The following is a 17,401-nucleotide window of genomic DNA, read 5'->3' as shown; positions in this document are numbered from 1 at the left end:
TTTCATTCTCAGCTGTGTATCGAACCTGATATTTTACGAAATTAATGCATCAGAAAATACAAATATTGTTTAAATAACAGTTTGATCGTGTTTTAAAGTTTTATGAGTATAGTAGTAGTAGTTTAGTAGTAGTAGTCGTTTAGTAGTAGTAGTAGTTTAGTAGTATTTTACTTTAGATCTGCTTACAATAAATTTAATGAGGTAACTATGAACCCAATATAGTACCTATATTTGTCTTGTAGTATATTATAATGCTTGAAAATATTTTTGGTGTTTTACTTAATATAACATATTCTATTTGAGCGCTTAATTTATGTATGTTTATTAATCAATATTCATTAAATGAACCACAATCCTTAAAAAAATATTATTTGTCTTCGACGTTTTTAATTTGTATTATAAAACCCAGGAAAGAATTTGGTTATCTTCCAATACTAAAACGAAAATCTAAATTTATATAATTACTTTATTAACGCTCATTTACTCAGAGCAAACACGAAAGGGAAGAATAATCTTGGAGGCTGTAAAGAAAAATCGGACGAGGAGGGCTCGTTGAAACCAGGCTTAGTTCTAATCTCGGTTGAAATGTTCCATATACGCGGACCGAAAGGATTTTGGAGTAAGACAACGACAGTGACACGACGTCCTATGCGATACGATTTTTAATACTATCTTTTTTCTGTGACGATGTTTGGTACTACTGGAAACTGAAGACCACCCATTACCATTGTGTTAAGCCTTTATAACAGAAATTAAACTTTGTAAATAATAGAAAATAATGCAAAGAGTACATGAGGAACCATCGGGTAAAACTTTCGGCTAATGAGAACAATCGGATCATAAAAATAACGCAGCTATTTTTTTTTCCTACCTATGATGATAGCCTTTCAGCTTCGCCTTGGCGTGTAGGTGAACTCACGGGGCTCAAACCAGAGTGTTGCTAACACCGGCCCTAGCAAGAGCAGTGCTTCGCAGAATCTACCACCGGATCGAAAACGCGACCCACTCAGAAGATTCGACGAGAAACTCAGTGGGCTGTATCTGTGGGTTAATTTAGTCGTCGAGCCCTTCGTCGTCAGGGACGGGTTTGGCGAGGATGGCGATCGGTGCTTGAGGTACTTAGAAGCATCGTTAATGGATCGGGAGGATGTAAATATGTATATACCTAGTCAGGTCATAAATTCTGTCACATGTTTAATGTAAAATAATTGAAACAAGTTTATTCATTACGTAACCATTCATATACCAAAATGAACTTAACAAAACATAGATTCTTATGACACTAAAGTTTATTCAAAATGACCTCCGTGATTTTGAATACAGGCCTTCAATCTGCGCGGCCAGTCATCTATCGCAGCACGAACGAGGTCCATGTCAATATCGGCGGCTGCCTTAATCAAGGATGTCTCGAGTGACTCCAAATTGGGATGAGGCTTTGGCACGCCTTTTACTCCAAGTGTTGCCATATCTTGTAATCTAATGGATTCAAATCTGGACTGGAGGAGGGCCAGTCTTCGTGCCGGATGAAGTCGATTTCACGCGCCGCCAGCCAGTCTTGTGTGCTCTTCGCTCTATGAGCTGGCGCCGAATCTTGTTGGAATACCCAGTGCCTGTTATTGAACATGGTATGAGAAACAGGTTTCACAAGGTTCGTCAGGACTGTATTTTGATACACAACTGCATTCGTTTTTACACCTTTCTCACAAAAATGTACCTCTGTTAAGCCCCAATAAGAAACTCCCAACCATACCATGAGCGAGGATGGAAAATGACCTCGTTGGACACGCGGAATACGGTTGCTCGCTTCTTCACTACTGTGTGCGTACACCTTATCATTTTGTTTGTTGTAGCTCTCTTCTACGGTAAAAATTTATTCATCCGAAAAAAGAATTTCCCGATATTTTTTTCCCGCGTACAGCTTCAACAAAGCGCGGCATCTCTTCAGTCTCAGGTCCATTAGACGAGCATTCAAACGATGTCCTGTTTTTCTTCGATATGCCCGAAGCCCTGTCTTCATTTAACACCCTTTTCACCGTGGTTCTGCTTAACCCCATCTGAAGGGCCAACAGTTTCTGCTTACGTTTGGGATTTCTTTGAATTCGCGCCTTCACAGCTTTTATCACTGCTGGAGTCCTAACAGACCGAGGGCGACCACTTCTTGACCTGTCATCTACACTAGAGTCTTCATTGTATCGTTTGATGGTACGATAAACGAATCTTTTGGTTATATTCAAATTTTTCAGTATGTTAAAAATTTGAATTGGCGCGTAACCGCAACGATGCAACGCAATAACTGCAACACGGTCTTCTTTAAGCGTCCACTCCATATTTAAAAATGAGTAAAATTCTAAAAGTTATACATTTTTATTTTCATGAACAATGCGAAATTCGAATTCAATAAACTTTTTTGTGGCCAGCATTCTAAAAGAAAAGTTTTTACTCTGTGACAATACTTATGACCTGACTAGTTACTTATTCTGGCCATAAATACTGTTACAAAGGAAAACAAAAAAAAATCTATGGCAAATAACATTTATTACTTTTACAGTGTGTTAGTTTAATACAAAAATATAAAACACTTTAAAGTATAAAAAGCTTATTCGAAGTGGTCTCCATTGGCTGCAATACAGTCCTATAAACGTTGGGACCAGTTATCAATAGAAGCACGTACTCTTTCCATGGGAAATTTTTTCACTGCCAATTGAACGGATTGTTTTAGGGACTCCAAATTATCATGGCGTTTAGAGCAAGCCGTACTCTCTAAAACTGATCATTAATCTTAATCCAGCGGATTAAGATCGGGACTAGACGACGGCCAGTCTTCAGCTCTGATGAAGTCCGAAAAGTTCGTTTCCATCCAAGACTGCGTAGACCGAGCTTTATGACCTGGCGCCGAGTCTTACTGGAAGGACCATTCTTGATTATTGAACATGGTGTTGTTAAGGGGCTTCACTACCTTCTCAAGGATGGTATCTTGATACACTTGTGCCGGCCGATGTTTTGATACCTTTTTCACAAAAGTATGGCCCAGTCACTCCTTCATAGCTAATACCCCCCAAACCATCACTGAAGTCGGATAGTGCCCACGTTGCACTCTGTCGACTAATTGGGAAGCTTCCTTAGAGCTTTGAGCATAAATACGGTCATTTTGTTTGTTTAAATGTTGCTCAATTGTAAAAATTTTCTCATCCGTAAACAAAAATTTTCTATGACCTCCCTTTCTTTGCGTACCGCTTCAGTAGTTGTTTCGATTTTACCACCGTATTCTCTTTAAAATTATCAGTTCAGAAATGACCAGTACGTCTCCTATAGGCTGCAAGTCCTAAGTCATCTTTTAAAATACGCGACATGGGTCTAGGTGCTATCTTCATCTCCCGAGATAAAATCTTTTGCTTTCGGACAGGATTTCTTCGAATTCTTTCCCTTACTGCTTTGACCACCTTTTTTTGTACGAGCACTACGTGGACGGCCAGATCTTTTTCTGTCACAAACAGAGAAGGTCTCATAGCACCTATTAATAGCCCGGTACACAAACATTTTACTAATACCGAGCGTATGGAGAGTTTAAAAAATAGCATTTGGCTCCATACCTACTTTGTGTAATGCAATCACAGCGATTCGGTTCTCTTTATCACCCCACTCCATTTTAATATCGCAAAATATTGTACAATGTATTGGCGCCAAAATGAGAAAACTCAATGAGCAATCATATAAAAATGACAGATTCCAAATTCAAATGTAATATTTTTATTATTTTTAATTGTAACAGTATTTATGGCCAGACTAAGTATATTTATGCAACGTACATAATTATCGTTTTATACGCGCCGTGGCCTAAAAGATAAAAAGCCCAGTGCATTCATACCGAGCGATGCGGCTGTGCCAGTGTTCAAATCCCGCAGGCAGGTTTTTCTAATGAAATACGCACTTAAGAACCGTTAATGATTGACTTCCACGGTGAAAAAATAACGTCGTGTAAGAAAAATCAAACCCGCAAAAAATACAATTTTCGTAAGTACTGGTAGCTTCTCCCGCCCTGCTTATTTCTGCTGTGATACAGTCTTGTGTTTCAGCTTGAATGATGGGGTAGCCGCTGTACTGTAAAAGCTGAGACTTTGAACTCATGTCACAAGGTGAGTAGCAGCCTTTACGTTGTTGATATCTATGGGCTCCGGCAATCACTTAACACCAAGTGGGCCATGAACTCGTACCTCATCTAGATAATAAAAAAATATATAGTTCACGCCCACTTCAATACACTTATATGATTAAAATTTTATATACTATTCAATTCATATACTATTCAATAATATTATAGCTGTCTGTACACTACTCGAAAAAGTAATAAGTTCAGTAACACGAAACGTCTTTTCAAATCTAATTTAATATTCACTTTTTGATCGGATCTGTTCTATCTATAGAGGGTCAGGTACGCCTCTCAGCCCCTTTAATCTTTGTTACTTTTTAACAGTAAGCCCGAATTTAAGTACAGATTCTGTTGCTGTCTGGATTTTATCATTATTTGAAGTCCTTCGTTACATTTTAAATCATAGATAGTTAGTTACTCGATAAATTAAATGTTAGTTGGAACTGAAATTCTGTGTTATTGTTTTTTTATCATTTGGGTTTACTTAATTACAGTCCGTCTAATGTTAAGCCCATAGACAGTACAATGAAGCCACCAACTATTTTAAAACGTGACTATGAGTTCTGGATTTTACTTTACAACGGCTATCCTCTCTTTCCGGCTACAGTTCATTACGCTTTTCCAGTACAAGAATATCCACGTGGTCTCAGAATATTCCCTACAGCCAAATATCAGATTTTTATTTCATTTTATTAGGGTCGTAAGCATAATATGTGAATGTGGCTTTCTTAATAACATGAAATTTTAGCTTCTATATGAAGTGTGTTCCAGATGTTTCGAGAATATATGAAATTTTGACAATTGACTAAATCGATGTTTAATACGTATAATCAATCAGTATTTGGTACCTAGGTGGCACTGAAAATTTCGGGAATTAACGAAGTGACACAACATTACTATTTAAAATGTATTTATTGCTTTTCGAAGTATTCTCCGCGAAATTTGACACATTTTTCCATACGATGGAACCAATCATTGAAGCAACCATTCCATTCGGAAGTTGGGGTCTCCAAAATGGCCGTTTTGTAGGCGTCCACAGCTTCTTCAGGTGATGAAAATCTCTGTCCACGCAATTTATTCTTTATTTTAGGGAAAGTATAGAAATCATTAGGGCTTAGGTCGGGGCTGTACGGCGGATGGTCTAATAATTCTATGTTTTCTTGCTCTATAAAATCTCTTGTTCTATGCGCGGTGTGAGAACTCGCATTGTCATGATGAAGGATGATGCGGCGGTTGCAGTTCTCTTTACGGAGTTCAGAAACGACCTGTGGCAAACAAATGCTAACATACCATTCTGCATTAACCGTTCTTTGTCCCTCAAGAGGAATAGTCGTAATATGGCCGGTTTTGGAGACAAACGTGGCCACCATTTTTTTTGCAACACTCCGTGAACGAACAATTTTTGTTGGCTTTAACTCATTTTCGAACACCCAAACTCGTGACTGGTTTTTTGTTTCGGGTTCGTACGCGTATATCCAGGATTCGTCACCTGATACAATGTTGTATACAGCATTTGAGGATCCTGCGTGGAATCTTTCGAGAGTTCTGACACACCAAGTAACGCGAGCCGCTTTTTGCTCTTCACAGAGCGAATGCGATATCCATCGGGAAAACAACTTTTTTACACCTAATTGTTCACGCAACATTATTTGTATTTGACTCATGCTAATGTCTAAAGTTGCCTGAATTTCGCGGTATGTCACATGTCAATCTTCCTCAATCAGCTTACGCACAGCATCAACGTTTTCTTGGGTGACTGCAGTTTTTGGACGACCTTGACGGGGATCATCACTGAGCTTGACACGTTCACGTTGAAACTCAGCAAACCCGCGATAAATTGTGGTTTTGGATGGGGCTTCATCACCAAATGCAGAAATCATCCGGTCAACACACTGTTTTTGTGTTAAACCACTTCGAAAGTCATAATAAATCATCGCTCTTGAATTTTCTCGAGTCAATTCCATTTTCTCAACGACTAAACAAGTTTGACAAAACCTCGTGACAAGACCGAGAATATTTTTTTTAAATAAATAAATGGTATTCGATTTTTAAAACCAAGGAGTTTTCAATTAAAAAGATTTTAATATGACAGGAACAGTGGAAATATTCCATTCCCGATACCTTTAGTGCAGCCCGTAATGTCCGTATTTGTAAGTAGGTAACAGCGAACTAAACAGGTTTGGTAGTTTAACATTTATAAGCATAGATAAGTTTATAAGTGTTTATAGCGTTAGAAATATTAGATTGACGGGTATCAAGCAATCACAAGATCATCCAGTAATCATCAGATTAATATTGCTTACCGCGTTTTGTATTTTGTCCAGTGTATAGTCTAGTGATTGGTCATTTTGAATTTTGTTTCTGAATTCCGTTTTAGATCGAATTCAGTATCTTTAAGAAATATTGTATAATTTCCTTCTACACATACATAAGTACATAATAATATGTGGTGGGTACATTTTTAAATCTTGAAACAAACAACCTATGAAACCAAAGTTCGCAATTAAAATACGAAACCCTTACTGTAAAAATACACGAACTCTTCTACGGAGTGGACTCGCATATACCACTCATACAAATGCAGTTGATATTCGTATCTTTGTGCTGATTCTCGATACTGTTGCGTCTCGGTCGATTTCACAGGGTTTCCAAGATAAGGAGTTCATATGATATTTAGGGTTGCTAAGTTTCAATTTAATTAACTTTCGAAGCGACTAAATCTGAAGAGCGCTTTACTGTTCTATTATGGTTGAATTAGGTGGGTAGACGCTAATGCACGATCTACTAACAGCATAACATGAATGTCATAAATAAGGTCAAAAGTCGTAATAATACCATAAATAAGCTCTAGCTTAGTAACCGCTGTCCTATTCTTTGTGCTCTACCTATAACCTATGTTGGCTCAATCAAATAACTCTTCAGAACAAGTTTATTGCTTTATAGTTGCTTTACAGTGTATTTTACGTCTAAAAACGTAATTGATGCGTTAGACAATAATTAAATAAATAATTCATTTTAACACATTAATTTGTAATCAGAACCTCAATACATTTCTAGTCAAAGTAGGAATGTATAAATTTTCTGATTACTTTTTTTATAGTAGTGTTACTCAAAACGTTGCAACCCTGAGTAATATTTTGTTCCATTTGTGGAACCCATTTTGCACTGGTGAAGTGTTAGTGGAGATCGCTGCAGACGACACGAAATAAGAGGATTGTCGATTCCTGTTCACATGAGATTTCAGATCTGTGCAATATTAAAGGACGGTTTTACTTCAAAACTTAATGGGTTTAAGTCCACACAACGTGATAGAGGCCGCGCGGTGTGCTAACGTACTCTTGTATCACAGAGTATGTTATTGAACAGCGAAAAGCCAGCGTTGTTCCATTCAGACCCGAATCCAGAACTCATAGTCACGTTTTAAAATAGTTGGTGGCTTCATTGTACTGTCTATGTATGGGCTTAACATTAGATGGACTGTAATTAAGTAAGCCCAAATAATAAAAAAGTTGATTCTAATTCAGAGAGGTATCCCAAAATACCACAATTATTTCCTAGCCCACTGCCGACCGTGAAGACTGTGTGGAGTCGTGTACACCCCGACTTCGTCGGTCAGGTATCCTTGGAGTAGTGGTGCCTCTGGTTGCATGTTGACAGCATTTGCTCCTCCTACCCCCCAACCCTGCCTCGAGCGGGCTTGGACGCTCATCCGAAGTGGAAGCCAAGTAAAAAAAATCCCTTATATCATTAAGTTCCAATTGCAGTGACCCGTGCTTTAGGGACCCCCGGTGCAATCCCTACAACACCCATGAGCCCCTACGGCGCATTCGTAGGGATCGTCGGAGATTCGACTACCTTCAGGTATGAATTAAGTCAGTGCATCAGAATAAGGAATTCGTTATTCCTCAGTACAGATCCACAGCTCAGGGAATAGAATAATGAAACTTCCAACCTCATTAACTTTCAACAGCGAAACTGAATTTGTTCAGAAATAAATATTTACAGAATGCAGTTGTTGTGTTCACTCGATTATATGAAGAGTCCCCAAAGTGTTGACTTCAACGGGGCGGCAATAAAATGGAATGAATATCAGACCTTATTTCTACAAGATGAGAATCTCGATGTTAATTCGATTTGAACGAGTTGTGCTCTATCAAGTGAAATGAGCTTTACACATACCTGTGTATAGGTACTAGCTTTTCTTTACTGGCTTCACTTTTAAGTGAAGCTTTCTATAAATATTATTATTTTTTATAATTTATCTATACTAATATATAAATCTACAGTGGTTTTTACGGATGTTCCGTTACAACTACTGAACCATACATCCGATTGACTTGAAACTTAGTATCCATGTAAAAAATACATGTACTTAATGGACAGGCTAATATTTATTTGAATGTTGGACTCCCTACACCAGTTGCGGGGGAGTTAATCATGAGAATCTTTGTGAGGGTGAGAAATAATAATGTTCATTTTAAATTCCAAGCGAAGCGGACGGGTACAGCTAGTATATTTATAATTTAAAAAAAGTGGTTATTTTTATTGAAAAGCTGCACTTTTTTTATTAATTTTAAAGTGATGAAAGGTAAAATCACAATCGAAAGAATAAAACTAGAGCGTGACTTACTCGTTTTGAAAACGGCGTATATACATCAATCCAGTGAAAAGCACAACGGTGCTATTTTAAAGGAGAAACTCTATACACTCTACACGGATTTCCACGCGCATCAGGACGAGAAATCTCACACCCCCGATCGCCTTCTTCGGCCAACTTATTCCTTGGGTCAAGAAGGTTAAGTACCTGAGAGTCACCCTGGATGGATCCAAGACATTCCGCCCGCATATTAAAACAGTCTGCGACCGTACCGTGTTTATTCTCGGAAGAATTTACCCCATGCTATGTAAGCGGAGTAAAATTTCCCTTCAGAACAAGGTTACTCTAAAAAACTTGCATAAGACCCGGCATGACTTACGCGAGTGTGGTGTTCGCTCACGTAGCTACACACATAGACACCCTCCAATCCCTAGAATCCCGCTTTTGCAGATTAGCCGTCGGAGCTCCATGAGGAATGTTGACCTGGGCCTCGAATCAATCCGGATATCCATGAAGTCAGCTTCGAAACGGTACTTCGATTGGCATCATTATAATTGCCGAATTCTGATCACGCAGGAGTCAGTCACCGTCGACGCCCTAGACACGTCCTTACGGATCCATCCAATAAACTTTGCAACACGACAAAGAGTCGACGTGTAACCTAACTATTGCATCAGCCCGCTGAGTCTCTCGCCGGATATTCTCAACGGGTCACTAGATTCATTCGCGAAGCAGCTACTCTTGAGTTGTTAGGTCTCCTTCGGAGGCGCTCGGGCTGTTGTTAGCAAATTTCACCTCTCCTGGCTGAGTTTTTACTCGCCCACTTGTCTTGGTGAAACTGGAGAGAACTCCGGGCCTCCAGTAATCCTTCATTCATAAAAAAAATACACTTACACAAATTTGGTTGGAATAGCACTCCAAATTTGTCAATATGACAAACCACATACTGTAGATATATGAAAGGTCTCAATAATTAAATTACCATTATCTATACATCTATACATATAAAAAAATTGGAGTGTCTGTTTCTAATATTGAAATAACTGCTTTTTACTACATGCATATGAATATATATACGGTAGGTACATACACCCAAATAGCATTTTTTACAATTTTTGTCTGTCTGTCTGTTTGTTCCGGCCAATCTCTGGAACGGCTGGACCGATTTTGACGAGACTTTCACCGATAGGTAGCTGATGATATACGGAGTAACTTAGGCTACTTTCTTTAGACTAGCTTTGCCCCGCGGCCTCACCCGTGGTACGACAATAACCGCGGGTAACATCGCGGGACTCAGCTATCAATAATAAATTTTAATGTTTCCGAAGCGAAGCGAGGGCGGGTCGCTAGTAAATATTAAAAATTACAAAAAAAAAACCATATGGTGAAATTAAGAACGAGATACACTACATAACGCTAATCAGTATGAAACAGAAAAGAAATATATTATGTAGTAGAATAAAAACTATGATGAATTAATAAAACGGCGTGAAAAAGTAGATCAGTTTAACTGGAGTTAAGCGGTAACTGGGACACGTTTTAACATGATCAACTTTGGGAGGTCATTTGGAAGTTGAAATTGAATTGCAATAACGAAATCCGAAACGCATCACTGATGTCTGTTCTGACAAGATAGAAACTGAAATTACGAAATTAGAAATTCAAATACACGAAAGATTACACTTTAATTACACTGTTTATAATGTTTTGTGAACATTCTGTAATATTCATAAGCTATTTAAAAAAAGGGTGCGTGTACTTATGTACGCGCGTAAAAAGTTATACTTTATTTTTATTAAATTTATTTCTTTTTTTTTATTTAAATTTTAATCAATTTGAAAAAAATCGATTAAACATCATCCTCAAACACGCATATTGGCGTCGTTCTTGACATCGTATAAATTCGGTTCACCTGCGGCTATATTCAGACTCGCCAAGTTACGTCGGTCGTACTGTAATGAGCGATTTAGTGGGCAACTTCATTCTGTTAATTTTGTGTCACGGTGCGCGCGCATCGTAAAATTTCCCTCTCATCAATTTTTCATAACGCGCCTAAAGAAGTATAACTTCAAAAAAAACCGATTTAATTTCAAACGTTAACTCACAAAAGTTATATGTAGAAATATATGACAGCGTGATGCCTTAACATATCGTGGAGGCATCGTTAACGCACCACGCTGCGTATATTTTTATTTTGTTAAATCCAAGAACGATAAGAGTCCGTATATTATGATGAAGCTCGACATGCCTACCGTGTGAATGAATAAATTTTAATAATGTCCCGTAATCACTCAAAAGTCGCGAGGTTCGTTCATAGTTATCGATTGGCCTTATTTTAACTTATTTTTCTCATTTAATTATTACAAAACTTAAAGCCAAAATTAAATAAGACAATAACGCAATTACAAATCTTTTCAAATATTTATAGCCTTTTGAACAGGTACCGTAATTGTGTAGCCATTTTGTAAATTTATTACTTGGAGTGGGTTTCGAAAACAAAAGAAAAAAATATTATTTCTCTAGATTAACAAATAAGTACCTACATGGCCTACCAAGTGTTAAGTGGTTACCGGAGCTCATAAATACCCCAACATGAAGACCGCCTTGGGAGAAGTGGTTCAATTCTTAATTACCGTGTTTAGGAGCAGTCGACGACAAAAACACTTTCAAGGAAAATATTATTATAATTATCACCGCGCGATCTGAACTGACCTCGGTGTGCCTATAACAAAGTATTTTTATGAAACCTAATGGTTCGTGACGTCACAGCTCAACATGAAAAACATATCTGACGATGTAAATGATAGGATCACCAGAATCCACTATATCATAAGCAGAAGCGGTATGAATTTTCATAGATCATGTTTTCAGAGCCTCGATTTTACGTAACTATTATTTTTACTTAGTAGACGCACAGATTTTGTTACCACAGACTGACAGCTTGATGGATTGTGTTATAATTTTGAAACAAACTCACAGGGTGAATCTTAGGCTTTTTTCTCTACTTATTCGTTGGTAGCATAAGAGGCTATTCCAGCTACGCCCGGACGTGTAGGTGAGCAGACGGGCTCAACTTGAGATAATTTGCTAACACTAACTCTAACACTACCCACCTATCAAAGAGAGCATTGACCTGGAAAGTGTCTGGAAAAAGGAGGAAAAATTTGATTCGAGCCCTACACCCCAGCACAGGGTAATAGGAAATAATGATGATGATGATGATGATGAGCTCTAGCAAGAGTAGAGCTACACGGTGGACTATCTTAGGCTTTATCGAATTTATTTTGCTTGATAAAATCATATTGCCAAAACACATTCGAAAAAAGTTTAAATAAATATAAAATTCATTAAAACGGTTAGCAAATGTTTGCTTAGCTATCTAAATAATTAGTCCGTAACCATGTCTAGAACACTCGTGGTCGAGTTCAAAGACTGTCTGCCGCTTTGTGACACTCACGGGAGAGCTAGTCCTGTACAGCTGACACTGTCTTTTCAGTCGAGTTAATTTTAATTGAAGTAAGTACAAAGTAAAGAGGGCATAAAGGAAATGTCAAAATAAAGATAGATTAATATAAAGAAGCATTTACTGGTGGTAGGATCTCTTGTGAGTGAGTCCGCGCGGTTAAGTACCACAGCCACGCCTATTTCTGCCGTAAAGCAGTAATGCGTTTCGGTTTGAAGGGTGGGGTAGCCGTTGTAACTATACTGAGACCTTAGAGCTTATATCTCAAGGTGTGTGGCGCATTTACGTTGTAGATGTCTATGGATTCCAGTAACCACTTAACACCTGCTGGGCTGTGAGCTCGTCCACACATCTAGGCAACAAATAAAATAATAATAATAATAATATAAAAGCTATTAAGAGATATAAATTGTGTAAAAGTTGATAGTATTTGGTAGTATTTTGTTGTAATTGTATAACAGAGATATTATAACAGTTGTATATAATACCCGCACAATGTAATTCGATCTTTGTGTCTGAATAGAGGCTTAGTTTTAACAAAAAAGTCAATAAACTACTATGGTTTACTACCACGCACTTTCTTATTAATATGCATTCTTCCTTTTTTAAATAGAGCCAAAAATTATGACCACTATTTTATTTGTGCAGAAACGTTTGATAAAATTTATTTATAAATCAAACGGTCAAAATTTTAAATTTCATATAATTTTTCATTTCGGATTCATCGACTAACTTCACACACTGTTTCACTTCACTACAGTGTTATAACGCGACCGGATATGGCGATGCACTTAACCTCCTTCACGATGTTCCTTAAGCTGCTTTTGCATGTGTTAGTCAGAAAGTTACTTTAAAAAGATTTGAAAAGTTACAAGAATTTGAACAAAGTGAAAATTTATCTCTTCACCGATTCGACGAGAACGGTGGCTGGTGCTTGGAATGCTTAAAGGCCTCAAAAGTAGATCAGGAGGATCTAGCATGACATGCTTAGGATGACGGCGGTTGTGAGTTGCCGCGTGGTCTAGGTCGGGTACGTAACTCGAGACGGCGACGATAAGTTAAGTTATCGTGCCTTGTCGCTTTCTCGAAGTAGCGTTCTGACGCTGTGTTCAGATACTTGTCAATTCTAATTCTAAATCGTCGTGAAGATCTACATTTCTCACATACCACTGTGATCCGACGGCTATCGTGCAAAAGCGACACAAAATAAGCTGGAGGGTGTTGAACACTACACTTGCATAAGTCATGACCTTGCGTTTGCAAGTTTTGTAGAGTGTTACGTTCTTACGAAGAAGGGACAATTTACTTTGGTTGCAGATCATGGAGCAGAGAAAATTATTGTATAATTTGTTGTCAATTAAGATTCGAACTCTTAAGAGCCCTGAAGTCACAATCTATTGAAAAGATCCTGCTTATAGTCGGCCTTTAAAATACATTCAATTATCATATTAGAAGTAACTACTAAGAAATATTATGTAGCAAGACTAGCATTTGTTTATTTGCATATATAAAAGCATGCATCGAAAAAATAAATATCATAAATTAAGGGATTAATTAAGGGATTCACGAATTACGTATATTTTTTACCATAGTTTTCTCACCATAAGAATAATCTTACCATTTAAATACTACCTTGTATTGAGCGGTATTCAAAGCCATGTCACGTGCACCTAGTATATGATATCAGAGCTTTGTATAGGCTCAAATCGAAATTTCAACTAAATTTGAACAACGTGTATACATAATCTTCAAATCATAATCCGTGATTGTTATCGAACAGATTAAGTGAGGTTTGTGGTATCTATCCGTGCGGACAAAATTACGCACTAGTCATTGCCAAAATGTATCTCTGTTTATCTTAAAAACAAAAAGACCCCTATTCGGACTTAAAGTTTTTTAAGATATTGCACATTCTTTTAGCGCGGGCTTTGAGCGCCGCGACCGAATCAAGAAATTCCGTAACGAAAATAAAACCTAATATCCCTACTCCGCCTACCATGTAGCTCCCGTTCAACACATTCACACGTTGCGCTTGTGTAGTGTTTGTGAATAAGCGCGCGGCGTGATGTCGCCCTGCATGCGCATCATGAAAAGTCTGCCCATCTCTCTCTCGCGCGGTCTAGCTTATGAGTGTGAAGGGGACTGTCAATGTTTTGCTTTTGTTAATGTTTATAAATATGTATAGCTTGATCTTATTTTATTATTGTTTTAAAATTAAATTATTATTGAGTAGTTATAATTGCATAAGTTGATAAAAAATGCTATGCAATAACTTAACCGCGGCAGTCTCCGAGTGCCACACGTGTTTTTTTTTTGTACACGTAATTTGATCAGGATATACATTATATTTATTACTTGAAGTATTTTTTTTTGTTGTTATCGGTCTTAGATACTTGTGAATATTTTTAAGTTATTTGGATGGCTCGAATTTGGGGAAAATTAAATTTAAAGATACCGTTACAGAGATAGATCAAGTCAAACGAATCAAATTAATAAAATCATTTTAAAAGAAAAATTTCAGTATCTTAACTTTTCTACCAGCAGCCTAGTTATATATGTATCTTGTGTTTGTATAGCTATGGAGTGTGTACGTACATACATGAGAGGGTACGAACGCTTTTTGCATATTTCATAGCAGATTTCATGACGAAAGGCCTGGAAAATGTTTAGGGCGTTTGTTTGTTAGCATTTTTCGGGTACCGCTGCGGTGATAACGCCAAAACAAAAGTGAATATTTTATAGTTTAATTAAATCATTTTTCATATTTATATTGATTCATACCGCTTGAAATGAGTACACAGTAGATTTTATTAACAGAACACGATCACTTTTGAAGCATGATACGACATGAAAGGTCATTAGTTAATACATTATAATTAAATTCTCGACCTGGTGTCTCAAGGTGGATAGCTGTATATAGTCTGTTAAGTAGTTACAACTTAACATCAGATGATATATGAGTTTTTTACCAGTCTTAGCAAAAAAGTTGATGGTCGTGGTGTAGGTTAAGCCGTAAAGTTATTTTAAATTATCTTCATTGACCGACACGAAAAATACAAGGAAACAATAATATTCGAAGCGAAAGACCGTAATTAGATGAAAAACATACATGTTTCTTGATCATCACAATGTCATTAATATACGGGTAAATATATTATGTATGTTTCACAGTGCTCGTTCGGAATCAATTATGTTCCCCTTAGTACATAAATATCGCATTTAATACACTTATTTTTACATTCTCGCTCACGACTCGGTCGTGCGCGGACGTGCTTTCCGATCCGTGGCCCGCTTGCAAGCTGCGTCTCTGAACTCACAGTTGTGCTCGACAGTGTAGTGACCGTGAATACATCGTGCTTACAATTCAGTAGTGCGGACGTGCCGATCCGTTGGTCGCTTGCGATTTGCGTCTCGGAGTCCATTTTTGTGCGCTAAAGTGTTGTAACCGCGAACCCACCTTTACCAACTGCCTTTTTCAAGGCAAAACCAATCGCTACGATCAGGCTTCCTGTGGCACTCACAGGCTAGCGATTTCCTAACCCTTCCCAAAACAACAGTATTTTTCAAGACTAGACCCCCGCTCGCGATTCTGCCTGCTGTAGCACTATACAGCCCGAGCGGGCTCCTTTCCTTTTCCCCGCCGATTGCCGTTTTCACGGCATAGGCATTCCCCCCCCCTGCTCCTTGCTGTCCTGCAGCACAGGGGAGTTACAAATCCTATCCGGGGCCTCGCCTTTCGGCGAGTTCAACAAAAGTCCCGGGGCCGCCCCCCCCGGGCAAGAAGACCGAAGATGAGCGAAGATTTTGTGTGTGACAGTGAAAGTGCTAGGGACATTGTCGGGTTCCTCCGGGATAGGTACCCGTCAATTAGGGCCGAGTATCTCAGCTATAGGGCCGCTCGTGGCAATCCCTCCCCCCCCGCGTCCGTCGCCGCGTTTCTCAACCGTGCCTCGGAGGCACGCCGCGCGCCCCCCGCCGCCGCGTCAAGTTCGAGCGCACGTTCCCACGATGCGACTCACGAAGCGCCTAGCGCTACCCCCACCCCCGCGCCCGCGTCGGTTACGTCATCACGCGCTACGTCCGCCGCGACCTCGATCGTTTCAAGTTCAGGCTCCGATACCGAATCGGAGATGGATTTCGAATCCGCGTCAAGCCCTCAGCCTGGAACTTCGGATGGGTTCCAAACCGTAACGCGCGGTAAAAAGCGTACTCGCGCCGTGGAGTCCCGGAGCTCCACGACGAAGCAGACTAAATCCGCGACCGCCTCCCGCCCGCAGGTAGTCGTGACACCGGAGTCGGACTCCGCTCGCCGCGTAACCCCACCGCCGCGCCCCAAACCCGCGCCCGCTCCTAAAGTAGCTGCCCCGCCCCCGCTGATACTTCAAGAGAAGACAGCGTGGAATCGCGTGTCTCAGGCCCTTCAGGCCAACAAAATTAATTACTCTTCATACCTCCGAAAGGAGAACATAGGTTTTCACACCTATGCTCTTCAGGAGAACCGCGAGCTCCGCGTAGTGATACGCGGAGTCCCCAAGGAGTTAGACATCGATTACATAAAGGAGGATCTGACCGCTCAGTCCCTCCCGTTAGTTAGCGTGCACCGGATGCACAGTGGGCGGGGCAAGCAGCCCTACAACATGATCCTGGTAGCTCTAGAACCCACCCCGGAGGCCAAAAAGAAGATCGCATGTCTCACGACAATTTGCGGCCTATCCGGGATCTCAATCGAAGCCCCCCATAAACGTGGTACTCCCGGGCAGTGCTACAGATGCCAGCTTTACGGCCACTCGGCTCGTAATTGCCACGCGCGCCCCCGCTGCGTAAAGTGCCTCGGCGATCACGCCACATTAGATTGCTCGCGAGTTAGGGAAACCGCGACCGAACCTCCAAGCTGTGTCCTATGCCTTAAGCAAGGGCACCCCGCGAACTACCGTGGATGTCCTAGGGCTCCGCGAAAACGTCCAACCCACCCGGCTCCGCGAACCGTCGGCCCAAAGACTTCGGCACCTTCAGTGCCGAAACCCGCCTTCGTGCCGGCTGCAGTTCCCACGGTCTCGGCGTGGAAAAAACCGCTGCCGTATACTAAGGCGGGAACGGAAACCGCACCCCCGCCCCCGCTCGTGACACGCCCCGCGCCCCAGCCTCTGCTCGCACCTCGCCCCGCGCCCGCGTTCCGGCCCCCGCAACCCTCTGC

This window comes from Bombyx mori, chromosome 6, assembly GCF_030269925.1.
Source record: "Bombyx mori chromosome 6, ASM3026992v2".
In the NCBI taxonomy this organism is placed as follows: Eukaryota; Metazoa; Arthropoda; class Insecta; order Lepidoptera; family Bombycidae; genus Bombyx; species Bombyx mori.
Note: the sequence above shows the minus strand (reverse complement) of the source record.